General features: G+C 30.2%; 1 long non-coding RNA gene across 1 annotated transcript; it reads right to left on the bottom strand.

The window, feature by feature from the left end:
• Nucleotides 1-347: 347 nt before the first annotated feature.
• On the bottom strand, nt 348-3,319 carry LOC148283180 (uncharacterized). Its single transcript, XR_015821914.1, has 2 exons — nt 3,188-3,319; nt 348-3,068 (listed from the first exon to the last, which is right to left on the bottom strand). It is a non-coding gene; the product is annotated as an uncharacterized LOC148283180 (long non-coding RNA).
• Nucleotides 3,320-13,935: the final 10,616 nt, after the last annotated feature.

The raw sequence follows: 13,935 nt of genomic DNA, 5'->3' as shown, positions 1-13,935 counted from the left end.
ATCTTAAATTTACATAAATATTATGCAATAGAGAATATATTATGTGAGTATAAACTCCATTTCTCATGATTTACAAAAAGGAGAAGAATACATATAAAATTATAATACAAAATGGAATAACAATAATGTGTATATTCATAAGAGGTATTAAAAACATAATTTACATAAAATTTTGCATACTATAAAACTATGTAATAGTACTTAATGTTTCCTAAATAAAAGAAAAAAATATTTCTTTCTCTTATTTCTGTTTACAGGATATCATGATTTGTTCACCAAAACACTAGAAATTGGCCCTGTGAAGGAATAGAACGCACCAAGATCAGTTACAAATAAAAATGTAGTTATTGCATATATTATTTTTATTTAATCAAAAACATACACCTTTTATTTTATAAATTATTATGTAATGTATTTTTTAAAATTATTTGAGTATGATCTTCTTCTTCTCTGGTCTCAATCCTGGGATTGGCTGGCAGCAATTCCTTTCATTCTTCTCCTCCATTCCTCCCTGTCTTGTGCGGCTCATTTAAAGTCAACATATGATGAGCAGCGCACGTCCTCTAATAGGTCCTCCAGGTACTCTTGGCGTGGGCATCCCCTAGAATTTGTTCCCTCGGTCATCCCCTCCATTGCACATGCAGGCCTTCTTGACGTATTACATGACCGATCCATCTCGCTCGCCTTTCGGACAAGGTCCTGAGCAGGTGCCTTCCACCTTCGATTCTTTGGAGAACCTCCTCATTTGTAATGTGGTCTCTCCAGGAAATTCCTAGTAGTCTTCTATAGGACCACATCTCAAAAGCCTCTAGTCTCTGTTTATCTCTTTCGGATACGCACCATGTCTCGCAGCCATACATCAAGATACTCCATAAATAGGTCTTGATTAGGAGTATTCTTAGTTTTAGGTCTATATTATTTGATTCTTTTATTTTGGACCTTTTATTAAATGCAAGTCTAGCTTGATGTATACGGCTGTCGACCTCGCTCTTAGACCAACCGTCCCACGTTATTTTGCTCCCGAGGTAGAGAAACTCCTTGGTGTTCTTTAGTGGTATTCCCGACATCACTACTCTCATCTGGTGTTGCATTCGGCCTACAGTCAGTAGCTTTGTTTTGTCTTTATTTATCTTCATACTGTAGTTATTTTGAAGAATGCTTTCCATAGTTGTAAGGGCTCTTGCAGTTCTTCTTCACTTTCAGCAACCATAGCAATATCGTCAGCAAACCTTATCATATCCCATTTAGTATGATATTAATAACAATAATTACAGGATTAAATAAACTAAAATTAGTTATTATATAGATGTGATTATAAGTAATTATGATATTTTACAAATTGCAAATATTTATCTATAAATCCAACATACTCAAGGAATACTATTTAAAAGTTTAACATATAACATCAAATCAGAGAGACTAAACATATATTATATAAACTATAAATCATATATTTGTTTTTACATTATAAATTTAAGATGTTTCTATCCCCTTGTATCAAACACACACTCACCCTTTCCACAAACCCACCCTCACACTCATATACACTAACTCTCATATTCACATACCTACCAAAACCTCACTCAACTCCAGCAATATTACAGCACATTTAAATCAAAGCTTTCTCTCACTCTCTAAGACTTGCAAATAAATAATACAATAATAAGCTCCACTCGTTTGACGATAACAGCCGAACCTCGCTTCTAAGTTATCGTTTTGAAATTTACTCAAGAGTAAATATTCTACTTTATGTATGGAAAATATATATAGGATCAACATTGAAAACGCATCCAATGTAGTAATGGGGGATTTAAATTTTTGTACACCTAGAGACTAACTCTCAGGTATTGAGAGTCTCCAAGTTTTTAACCAAAGGGACATGTTTCTTAGAAAATTTTTATGATCTACACTATCTTCTCTAATGGGTTCCTTGTGAAGATTGTTGAATCTCTGAAATTCAAATACACTTTACCCATTTACAATCTTCCACCATCTACAAAATATACTTTTAAAATCTAGAGTACTCTCGGGTTCTACAAACAGTTCTGGATTTTTAGGCGCTACGCACTTTAAACCCACCAATTGTTTTCTCATTAAAAACTTTTAACTCTAGGGATACATTTTGTTTTAGAATGTTGCTTGGATATAGGACTTTGTATGATATCATGTGCCCAAATTTGATCAAGGTTTTTTTTTCAAGATCATTAATGAATTTCGAATGTTGAAATTGAGCGTCTAATATTATACTGAAATCATTTAAATGAGGATTATTTTGAATTGATCCAATTATTGCAAACACACTTAATAAAATGTAAGTGCAGGATCAAATTTGAAAAATAAAGTTCTACTATTATCTAAAGGGTGAGGTAAACTAGGGAGTAATATTTTATCTGTTTGAAACAATTCAAATGCCTTTTTTGTTAATAGCATTATTATCGGATATCAAAGATATTGTGAAGTAGGCCTTGTATACAAACTCCTGACGTCACTGCAACCTGTGAAGATCTATTGTGATGGATTAAATTAATTAAAAACAACTACTGCACAACATCATTATACTTACAGAGGAATATTTTTCTTTAATGAAATGAACAAAGATAATAAAAAGTACAGTCAGGAATACAATATATTTAAGAAAGAAGTAAAAAATTACATCTATAATTCTTCTTTATGTAACACTGATTGAAAACATCGTTAATATCTTTTTTGTAATTTATTTATGTTATTCTAAAATAATCTATTATAAGACGTCACTCCCGATTATGTACACAAGAATTGTTTATTTCTTTTACGTAATGGGAAACGTTAATGTAAATATATGTAATTGATTAATGTAAAAAATTGTATTTAATATTATATTTAAATTTGTTATTAATAAATTTAAAAAAAAATCTATTGCACCTATAACTTTAAGAAATCCTCTCATACAAAATAAGCCGGATATAACTAGATTTGTTCTGGACACTGGCTTCATTATAATATAGTCCGGTGTTTTTCATGCCAATTGATGTTGATGTTGAAATAGTTTGGTGACTAAATTCGTGTATATCAGCAGAGTCGTCTTGAATCTGGAAGATTTATCAAAAGTTAATATCTATAGGCATTAAACATTTACGTATTTAAAATTGTCAAATGAATTGACAGAAACGATACTTACATATTGCCAAAATTATTATTCATTACATACCTCATTACTACCCTTGTACCGAATAGCAAATAGGCCCTGGAGTTCTACTGGTATTTTCTCATCTCGTTTGTGTCCTTCCAAATCGAGTTTTACTAGAGTAATTATGCGCCTCATATTTTCCTTCGAAAAACAGTATTTCTCCTTGAATTCACTGTCTTAAAAATCTTAAAAAGAGTTGACTCTTTTTTTAATACAATTTTCGTGCACGAGAAGGTCGCATGCCTTCGAAAATGTTTAAAATTAAATAAAACTGTGACAAACTATTCATAAATAACGACAAATATGACAGATCGCATTCTAGGGCATATTTTTGACAGATAAGCTGCCGTGGCCGCCAGACATGACAACTTTTTCCTAGGAAACCACTCTCTAGTCACCGTTTCGGCGGCCGTTCACCGCATCACCGTTCGTACGGCCGTTAAGATATCGGCACCGTTTTCCTAGGAAACCCAAGCTTTAGAGAAATAAAATATACTTATTATTCCGTGAACGTCATATCCCCTTTTTGTCTCTAACCACTTGTACGTGATTAGGGGTAAGTCCGACCAGACACAGCAACCAGCGTATTTATTGCATCTGAGATAAAATCAACCAAAAATCCAAACCTGCGAGTAGAATTTACTGCAATCCAGATAGCTCCTAAATACCGTCAAAGATAAACTTTATTTGTCACTTTAAAACGTTAACTTATATTTTATTATCCAGTTAAATTTAAGTATGGTTCTTGAATACTTAATCATTAAATTTTGGGGTCGGAAATGATATTAAAATTTACATTTATGTATCAAGTAAAACCATTCGCCTTATCATCTTTCATTTGAGAGCTTTATTTATTATTATCCATTGATGATTTTTATTTTAAAGCGTGCTCTTAAAAGTTAATCGATATTGCCATTTTGCGGTTAAATCAAGTCATTTTCTATATTTTTTTTAAAATCATCATCGTTTCCTCTTTCCACACCTATGATACACGAGGCACTGCGTTGTTACTGGGCAGATTATTCGGATTATTTGTGTTATGTGAAACCTAAGTTGTGATGTTAAAACTTTTAAAATACTGTGCTGAAAAATCAAACAGTGTTGAAATGTCATCTTACATTAAGCTGTAGGATTTGGTTGTTGAGGGTTGGTGGAGCTCCTACCCCAGTTAGAGATTGACAGGAAACACGAGTTTGCTTAATGCGTATTTATTACATGGCGAATAATAAATTATGTCAGGTGAATGTTACGGCGGTGAGGAGTTGAACTGGCTGCACTTGAACGACATGATGGAACTGAGTGACTGCGTTAAGCTAAGTCTTCGGTCTAGCCGAGCTAACTGGTTGTTGCTACGCCCTGTGGTCTCTTTATAGGCCACATTCCTTTGTTCATGTCTCTATGGTGTTAATGTACAGTAAGACATCGTTCTTATATCTTGCAGAATAAAATGTTTTTTTTTTTAATGGAAAACGCTGAGTTTCTTCTTGGAGTCGTTACACTATACATTAGGTGAAACTATTAAGTACTTGTGAGTGTTATCGATCAATGAACTATAAACCCCACAAAAGAGAAGACAAGATATTTTGAAATACAGATATTTTTAAATAAAATTAAATATACATAATGTACTGTCTGATAACACTGTGGAGGATAAATTTTGTTGACTTAGATCTGACACTTGTTTTGACTGATTGTTGGCTTCTAAATCAAAAATGACCCCTGATTTTTTCTATCATGTTAGCTTTTTGGGCTACATGATACTCTCTCTTTGTCCCGAAAATCATTCAAATTTCGTCGAAATAGATCTGACACTTGTTTGTTATTAACTTTGGGCTCTTAAATTCAAAAATAACCCCAGCTATCAAGTCAACTTTTTAAGCCGCATAATACTCTCTGTAAGTTCAAAAAATCATACAAAATATGTATTCGTACAGATCAAATGAGAATTAATAAAAAAACATACTAAATTCACCGTTTACAAAAAAAAATTTCATTCATATCATGCTATAATAAAGTAAAGTTCTTTCACCAAATAAAAAACAAATATAAATGTAAATATTTTTGCTTATAACTCCACTTTGATCTTTCGAAGAACAATAGTTTTTTGTTGGAATTCCCAACTTCTTAATTAAACCGTGCACGTTACGGCAATACACAAAGCGGCAATAACGTCACTTCGGAAATATTGCAGAAATGCACTTAATTTTGGTCGAAAATAAGACACCTTAGCTCTTTAGTTAGTTATTTAGTTTTTCTAGTGCATTCCTGATGCCAAGAATTTTGAAGTCTTTTTAGATAGTCTCACATCTCATGGCAAATCATTGAACTAATGCTAATCAAATCTCTTACGAACGGAGTCATCTTCAATTTCAAAATCTTTATCGTCGGTGTCACTTCAATCTACTCGTATTTTTGTGTATTTTGAAATAGAAAAATTCTTCACCGAGATAAATGAAACACTGGACTATGTTCAGCTGAAAGTGAACTAGGATAGTCTATTTTACTATGGTTTTCTTGTATCCCGACGTTTTCAGAAGACAAAAGTAGCACTGACATAAATTGATTACGTGTCTTCTTCATTCACATCTCTAGACACACTGCTTGTACATCTTATAAGGGCTCAATATGTATCTTAATCACCAATTTTGAATTTAAAATGTGCGAAATAGGTTCGCCTGATAAATGACGCTTTATGTTCTATTGCATAGACTTATAGCCACAAAAGAGTTGAGGTTGAGGTGCCAGTCCAGAAAAAAGGGAAATATTGCAGTGTGAAACGATTCCTAAAACGAATATTTTACATCCATCATGATAGGAATAGAGCCATAAGCATTGTAGATCAATGCGTCAATCAGCAGTGGTTGATAAAAACCATCCAGTAGAAGACACGTGTCTAGGATTCTGGTTTTATTATACTTACAGATTTAGATTAATCCTCCCGGATACAAAAATTACTATGGTGAATTGTGTAAATAAAGTGTACCTTTAAGTATTAAAATAAATTTTGTGATAGCTCACAGTAAGTTAATTCTCCAAACTGACAATATAAGCTAGTGGATGTAGCTAATAATCCATTAGAAATGTACTTAGACCAGAGAAAATCAACACTGACTAACCTGGTGTTGAGTCCTCTTCTTGTCGGCGATCAGCTCACGCTGTCAGGGAAATTGGTGTTCAGGAACACTGCACACACACAATTTCATCTGAAGAAGGCGGATGATAAAGAACGGCGATAGATAATGATAAATTTGCGGCTTTGCGCAAGTTTAATACCAGATATGTAATTAAGTTTTTGAATTGAGGTATAAAAAAGCCATTTTTTTCACTTGTTTCTTTTACAACTCAATTGAATTTCATCTTACTTCTTTTTAAACCACGTACTACTAAATCCTGTTTTTGCACAAAAAACTGTATAATTTGGTTTTAAACTCATTCCCCTACAGATCCGAGGCACTTCTCACTAGAATTTAGAACGGCAAAATAAATCATGAACAATTTTGGGTCTCAAAATAATTTTAAATGAGCCTGCGCATATTGATTTTTTCACTCTTCAATTAAGTCGTACCAAAATCGAATTGGCTTAACACACGTAAATTACATTTTCAAAAGGGGGATATGAAAGTCTGGGCCATCGAAGGGCTGTTATTGACTGTTTAAGTGATCACATACTCACTGTGAAACATTTATCATTCTTCCTAAGTTTGATCATTCATAATTATTTAATTGATCCATCTTTTGACATTTGTGAAGCAAAATGTCGTGTGTATTGTTTATTGTTTGTGAACCATAATAAATAAATCATTAAAATAACAACCTCCCATTAGAGGATTATTTGTCGTCATTACGGAAGAGTTAAAAAAAGAATACCAGAATGTTCTGATTAACGTAAATGATAAATTAAACCAGCATAATGCCATGCGTCCTGTAAATGCCTTGACTTATTACTCCCCTCAAAAAATATAAAATATCAGAATGCATTTATTTTTATTGAAAAAAAATAATCGGGTAACCAACATATTGTACAACAAGTCATGTCTTGTCTGATTAATAAGTGTATCATCAGCAAGCATTTCAGTATTAACATGTACTTCTTAATGTTGATTTAAAATTTGTCTCCAATATAATTTTTAGTAATCGGGTAAGTCATTATAGTGTTTAAATCCATTGTAAAGTATTGTTCTGCATTTTTTCTTGCTTTTTAATGTAGTATTGTTTTTTTTGTCTGGTATTATATTTGTGTATGTCAGTATTTTTAGTTAGTGTTATGTAATCATCTTGTACAATTGTGTGTTTAATTTTTTCAATTTTGTCAAGTGGCGTGTTTTTTCGTTCAGTTCAATCGTAGGGGTCAAGTAAAGTAAGTTGTATATTAGTGTTATGATTTTATTATTTTCTCTTCGTATCCTTGTATCCTTGTTATTTTTGTCTTATAACCGATTTCCCAGAAAGCGATCACAAAGCCCTTTTTTTTAACATAAGCTTGATACATTATGATTTTTCATCATGTTTGATATGTGGCCATTATTTTGGTGAGTCCATCCATGTATTTTATCTGCTTTTATTGTCAGTTCACGGTAACTCTAAAGTTCGTCACGTATTCTAGCTCTTTCAGAGTTTTCTTGTTTATTTTCATGTTCATGATATGGTCTTTTCTTTGTATTTCGAAGTGTATTATACAATAGTTTTGATATAATTTACATTATGTCAATCTTGAAATCTTCCAAAGGATTGTAATCTATTTCTTATTTACAGACATTTTGGACATCAAAAAAATACTGTCAAAAAATTATATTAACTGTTGATTTTTGAAACTGATTCAAAAGTTTATTTGCAAACTTAAACAATTTCCGAACTTACCAATGTTCTTGGTATTGTGCTGGTTTCTGACTACATTTCATCATTATTATGCCGCTATCCGCAACCGATTGTACACAGGGCACTACATCGGAACACCATATATAGAACTTGTTGATGCATCGAGCTATAAATTTATATTACAAAGAAATACCATTAGAAATAAGAGACCAATTTTTTAAACCTTTAAATATGATTTTAAAAAAACATGTGTGAAGCAGATTAGTTATCTCTTAAAAAGTAATCGTATTTGGGTTAGCTTTAAAATTGTTTTTTTTGTGTTTTTATTAGAGTTGATGATTTTGTGAACAAATAGCATTGTTTTGAATGGTTGCCTTGTTAACAATGCGTAAATTGTTTTGATTAATTCAATATCGACTGTACCCTTGTGTATTTGTTATTTTTTCTCGGGATTATTTTTGGAGATTTGTTTTGTAATATGGTTTATATGTTTCAAATGTCTCGTGGTTTGAGTAGATAATGTGCTGCTATGGTAGTAATTGTATGGTTCAGTGATTATGTTGTAGGTGCTTTTGCATAAACCTCAACAAATTGTTCTTTCCAGAATTTAAAATGTTTTGTTCTCTGCAATATTTTTCGTTATAACCTTAGTGGTGTGATGAAATATAAGTTCAAGTGTTTATATTATGTGGTTTAGAAGTAAGTGTTGATAATAATTATAATAAGATATAAGTTAATATTAAGATAACAATGTTTTGAGTATGTCCAAATGCTTGCATACTGGCTGGGTTTTCTCCCTTGGGAGAAATTATTAAAAATAATATTAAGATATTCATATATTCATTAATTAGAATATTTAGACTATATTAAGACCAAACAATAAAAAAGATGTCTTGATTATGACGGTGAGGTGGGATAGTGCAATATTGCAGTTTAAAAATAGCTTTAAAACTAATATTCCGCTTCGACCCTGCCAGGGATCGAACCCGGTACCTCAACATGGGTAAGCAAATACGCCAACCACTATCACCTATCACGTCAAAAACACTAGTCCTAAAAAACATTATTTTCGAATAAACTAAATCCCATATACTGAATAGGTCAAGGAACTCGAATTCTGTTTCTTGTACCTGCCTGCCATACAAACAATTATATTTTAATGGATTCAGTTCATGGAAACAGGATACGAACATTTGTTGAGTTCTGATTGGGGACGAGATTATGTAAAGTGATAGAGTAAATTTACTGATTTTACCCTATTTTAGCGTAACAAAGCGCTTTCAATTAGCTTGCATGTACTAAATCTATTTAGGTATTGTTTTTCAACCACCTAATTTAATTTTCAATTTACATATCTGCAAAAGAAATATTCATATTTTCAACAGAGGTATGGATATCAGCAAATAATAATTAACATCTGTCTAGATATTATGCTAAAATTTTTTTATAAGATTTCGTATTGAAAGAGTTTATTTTAGTGAGTATAACTGCATTGATTTCATTTCTGATCAAAACACTTTTTAGAAAAAAAGTGGAGTTTCAATATTCATATCAACCAATTTTGACGTAATTAGAGTAAAAGAAATAAATCACGTAAATAATGTCAACATTTTAAATATTGAAGTAAAAGGAAATAACAAATATTTTAACATAATTGCTATTTATCGTACTCATTTATCAATACTTTCATAATTTACAGATGAATTGAAAAATATACTAAATGGTTTTAGAAATAAAAATAATATTATTGTCGCCGATATAAACTTAAATATTTCAAATGACTATTCATCAAATGACAAAGATTATTATCTCAATATGCTCGCGGAACTAAATTATGCATATATCGTGCAAAAATTCATTTACTCGGAATGTGCAAGGTCAACGACCCTCATGCTTAGACCACGTATTTACAAATATTTTTGATATACATAACATAGTAGCCGCAGTTATTCACACAGCAATTACCGATCATTACTCCTGCATATTTAAATACACATACAACAATTCAAACATTACTACTCCTAAACAAGATGATTTTTGCAACCCAAAAATAAAAATACATATGGAAACATTAAAAAATAAATTAGCAGATAAAAATTGGACAGATTTTTACCTAAATAAAAATGTAAATAAGTGTTGCACAATGTTTGAAGAGATATTATCTAAAATCATTAATGAATGGTCATCCAATTCCACACATCAAATTAAAAAATCTATGTATAAGCCTATCAAACCGTGGATTACTCATGGTCTAATAGTATCTGTAAGACACAAGGAAACGCTTTATAAATTAACTTCTAAAAAACCAAATGACGAAAATTTGTGCAAACATTTCAAAAAATAAAAAAACAAACTATCTTGTTTAATAAAATATACAAAAGAAAACTATTACAAGAGAAAACTTGAATTGTCTGAAAATAATAGCAAAAATGTGTGGAATATCATTAACGAAATAATAGATAAAAAAAATGCAAAAATAATGAAATCAAGACAATATTACATGAAAATTCTAAATTACATTCGAATGAACACCCACAAAAAGTTGCAAATATATTTAATAAATACTTTTCTAACGTTGAAAAAAATCTTGCACAAGACATCTCATCAAAATCAAATATAACTGATACAAATTTGTACACTAATAATGAACGGCGTAACACTCTTAATATATTTCAAAGCAACTCAGAGAGTGAAATAGAGGAAATTATCAATAGTATGAAAGGAGGTTCATCTCCGGGTTTCGATGGAATTTCGGCTGACACATTAAAACACATTACTAAACAAATTTCGACACCTCTAAAACATATAATAAATATAAGTTTCAAAAGTGGTATATTCCCATCCAATTATAAGAAAACTATTATTACACCAATATTTAAAGCAGGGAATCCTGAAAAAATAACTAACTACCGTCCTATTTCAGTAATTTCAAACATAGCTAAAATATTTGAAAAAATTGTTAAAAAAAGGTTGAATGAATTTATAAAAGACAATAAATTGATCCACCATAATCAATTTGGTTTTATGGAAAATAGAAGCACTCAGAATGTTATTGCAAAATCATCCTCATTTATTCATAATTTATTGGACAAATCATTAAAATGTATTGGTATATTTATTGACTTAAAAAAAGCATTTGATAGTGTATCACACAAAAAACTTATTTCAAAATTAAAAGATGTGGGAATGGGTGAGAAAACCATTGAATGGCTAGCAAGTTATCTATTGCAACAACCACAAATGGTAAAAATAAAATTTGCGTATAGTCAAATTGAGACTTGCGATTTAGGAATACCTCAGGGTACGGTGATAGGTCCGGTCCGCTTTTATTATTCTCTATGTCAATGACATATTTTGTTAAGATTTAAATTAAAAAATAATATCATATGCCGATGATACGGTTGTTTTAGTTGAGGGAGTTAACTGGAACTCAGTAAATTTAGTAGCTAATGACGTTATAAATAAATTGAAATTATGGTTTGACAAAAATATATTATCTTTAAATACGGAAAAGACAAAAATCATCCCATTTTTTATTAACAAAACACACTTAGTTTCAGTAGTAAAAATAATTATTCATCAACACAATTGTAACAAAACTAACTGCGATCTCACATGTTCAGTTCTTGATACAACAGATAAAATTAAATATCTTGGTGAATACATAGACCAAAACTTAAAATGGAAAAACCATATCAGTGAACTAGTTAAACGAAATAGAAAATGTATATACATATTTATTAGATTTAGGAATGTTTTAAAAATCAATCATTTAAAAATAGCTTATTACTCAATTGTACAATTTTTGTTACAATATGGTTTTGTAGGATGGGGTGGTGCATATGCCAATATATTAAACCCTCTTAAAATAGTACAAAGATTAATTATCAAAGTAATTTTAAAGAAACCCTGAACATTCAATACCCAAAGTCTATTTAAAATATTTAAAGTTCATACAGTAGACACTCTTTTTAAAATAATTTATATTATACAAATATATAAAAAAGAAAAAATAAAAGAATTTGAAATGAATAAGTCACTCAGATACCAACATTAGGGTGTCCCAGACTATAAGGGCATTTTTTTTACAGATTGAGACACGCATACCCTCTTATTTTGTTCTATTTGACCTAAATAACTGAAATAATAAATATTATTGCAATCGGATAGCGATAACCCGTGCCGACTTGATGTCAAACTTTGAATATAAAAGTTTGTATGGAAACCATAGTAAATTTGTTAATAAAACAATGGTACTTTGATTATTGTATCATATTTATTATGTATTATACATATTTATTATTTAAAGGACATTTATTATTAAATTTTCTTTTTAAGGTTTGTTTTTTTACAGTCAGGATATACTTTTTTGTGTTCTTGTACGCAACGTAATAAATATTGTTTTTGTTCCTCGTCCACTGTGATTAAGCCATGAAAGTCTTGCATCAACTTAACAGCTCTTTCAGCCGTATCATTAACTGCTTTCAGTGACTGCATTTTCATTTTAGCGTGTTGAAACGAAGCATTAGCAGGCCACAAAGTAGGACACTCCATGAGAAAACTGTCATCAATTTTGAGTCGCCTGAAAAAGGATCTGCTGTTCATGGAAACAAAGTCATCGATGTTTTTTTCGAAAAGAGGCCCCACACAGTTTTCCCTGAAGATGGCTCCTGCAATGGTAGCCGAAACGTCGGCCTGTAATACTCAAGTTTTTTATTTTAACTTTTCTTACAATTATTTCGTAAAAACTTGGTAAAACCTAAGAAATAAGGAATTTTACTTAAGCATATATAAAAATAATGAAAGAAGTAAAACAATGAATATTTCGTAAAAATTTAGTATCGTAATTTTATTCAATAAATTACATAGTAAAACATGTATTTTTACATTAACTAAATGTACACTGTTATGTTTCCACCTATTTATTATACATTTAATAGGTGTTTAATACAAACGTTTTTTTTTATCTCATATTTAACAATTTACCAACAGATAATTCGAGATTATGGAATTTAATCCATTTGCTATTTATGTTTTGATACAAAGTATTTTAATATATATAATTAAATCACATACCTTAATGTTATTATTTGATTAACGCTATTTATGTTTACATAATCGTACTATATCACAAAACGTCCTCAAAGGATAAGTTGTTTTTTTTATATGAGTATTTATTATTTAAATTACAAATACATTATAAATTACAACAGATGACCTATATGTTTATAAAATTTACTTAATAAAATTAATTATGAACCAGTTATGTTAAAGTAAATGTTAAATAAATAACAAATACTTCCATATAACCAAATAATATATTTAAGTACCATGAGATTTGTGTACAAAGTTGTCAATTCTTTTAAAACACAGCATTTCGGCAAAAAAAAAATAATGAAAGTAAAATTTAACATATAATACCAGATAAATAGTACAGATCAGACTCCCAATTAGAAAAGGGGCAAAATTATATTTTAAGTAAGATGGTAAAAAAAATTACGATGTTGAAAAAAAAATCATTATGCATGAAAATTTAAACAATATTCAAAATTCATAATAAATTTTGTTTAAATATGAGTTATAGATAAAAACACTTTGTAAACTTTCAGGTATTTATTTGATAAATTAGCGCTTTAACCCTTTAATCATTGACAATATTATATTGAATATTGTTTTTTTTTTAAACTTGATGGTAGCGCATTTTGGGTTATTTTTAAAGAGCATCAAATAAACCACCGTAAATAATAATGTAATTGCTTGTTGAAATATTTTTTTTATTAGTCAAACGGATATTTCTTGAATCTGGACTCTCTTTTTCTGTGGACGAAGAGTTCCAGTAATTTCACTGGTTAATATCTGTAAAAAAAAAACAGTTTATCAACCACCACATATTTACTAACAGCAGATGTCTTTTGCCACCATATGAAAAAAAATATGAATTCCGACCCAGTGGC

This window comes from Micrasema longulum, unplaced genomic scaffold (genome assembly GCF_059751315.1).
Source record: "Micrasema longulum isolate JH-2025_06_02 unplaced genomic scaffold, ASM5975131v1 h1tg000254l, whole genome shotgun sequence".
In the NCBI taxonomy this organism is placed as follows: domain Eukaryota; kingdom Metazoa; phylum Arthropoda; class Insecta; order Trichoptera; family Brachycentridae; genus Micrasema; species Micrasema longulum.
This window is presented reverse-complemented; position numbering and strand designations above follow the sequence as displayed.